Source organism: Rhinopithecus bieti, unplaced genomic scaffold (assembly GCF_001698545.2).
Source record: "Rhinopithecus bieti isolate Rb0 unplaced genomic scaffold, ASM169854v2 scaffold_28016, whole genome shotgun sequence".
NCBI lineage: Eukaryota > Metazoa > Chordata > Mammalia > Primates > Cercopithecidae > Rhinopithecus > Rhinopithecus bieti.
Window position 1 is genome coordinate 3901283 of NW_016813202.1, and position 1620 is coordinate 3902902.

Below are 1620 nucleotides of genomic sequence, written 5' to 3' on the forward strand. Positions count from 1 at the left end.
CGGGTTACTGATGCGTGATGTTTCTAAGCGCTCGGTAAGTACCAATCTGCTCCCACGCCACAGTATGCGGGGGTGTGATGCTGAACAGAGAGAGCACGACGTGATCATAGTTAATTCCCTCTGGTATCAAAAAAATAAAAACCTCTCTACCAAAAAATAAAAATGTGTGTTGCTCTCGTCTGCGTCATCATTGTTGTTCAGGCTTTTACATAACACGCAGAATGAGAAGACTCAGAAAGCCAGGCAGAATGGTGAAGAAATAACTGAATAGTTCTGATTCCAAGAACTGTGTGACCTTATGACACTTAAAGAGTGAGGAAGAGAAAGCAACAGGTTCCAAATGGTGTAGCAAGCTTACCAACTAAACTTGAGGAAGGCTTGTGGAGAAGCTGTGATCACATTGTGGTTATTTAGACACCTCCAAATGGAAACAGCAATGACAACTATTCAGCTGTGATATGAAGGTACAAAAACATTTTCCAAAAGGGAAAGGCCGAGAATGGTCAATGCACATCGATTTTCACGAACTGCTTCTGGTAAAGGTCTTCGGGCATGTGAGATGCATTTTGTTTTCTTTATTTTACCAATCAATGACTAATTCAGTTATTCCAATCAAATGATCAGGTTAGGTGATAATGCCTAAGAAAGCTGAATACTATTGTTAATGCATAAATTCATAAAATCTCTTAGAAATCACTTGGCCAAACTGTCATTAAACCATCTCAAGATGATATCTGAGATTCACAATAAGTGAGGCACTTGAAACATTGGATTGGAAAATACTTTCACATTTTCTCCTTATAATTAAGTGATGCTGGTATTTTCTAACTTCCATGATGAGACTGAGTTTTATCTACTGAAAACTAAAAGAAAAATTAATAATATTATAAAATCTTTCTAACAAAATGCTTGATGGATTGATATACCACCAATATTGTATATTATGAGATATATATATTTTAAAACTAAAACATCACATACATCTTCAATGAACAAAGCAAAACTGGCAGCTGTGATGTGTTCTTTAGTGGTTGTGACCCTCTGGTTAAGAACACTCACCTCACAGAGGAAGCCAACTAAATGTACCAGCTGGTTGAGCCAGAGAGAACATATGAGTATCTCAGATTCAGTTATTCCAATCAATATCACCAGCGTGCATTACACGATGGAAATTACACTACTGTCCTTTAACAGATAACACCTGGTCTGATCACTGTCAAACTTTCTTTCAAAAAAATAAAGATAATTTTAGGTTAGTGTTGGAGAAAAACTTACTGAATATTTACATCCCATACCGGCCATCCTCCCTTTGTATATTCTGATCTATTTTCCTGGAACAGACAGATTTACCATGGCATGGCAGATTTTTAGTGTTCTTGTATGTTAATAAACGGAGAGTAAACTGAAATTTATGGACGGGGCTAATTTCTAATGCAAATCCCAACAGAAAAAGATGACTGTTTCCTAAATATGCTTAGTAACCACTGAACAATGAGACAAGGCTCTACTTTCAAGGCATTCTTTGCACTTGGTGGTTTGATGTTTGACATCCCAATGCATATACAATTTTAACTCACTTTTGCTCACTTTATGGTGTGTAAATATATATATATATATATA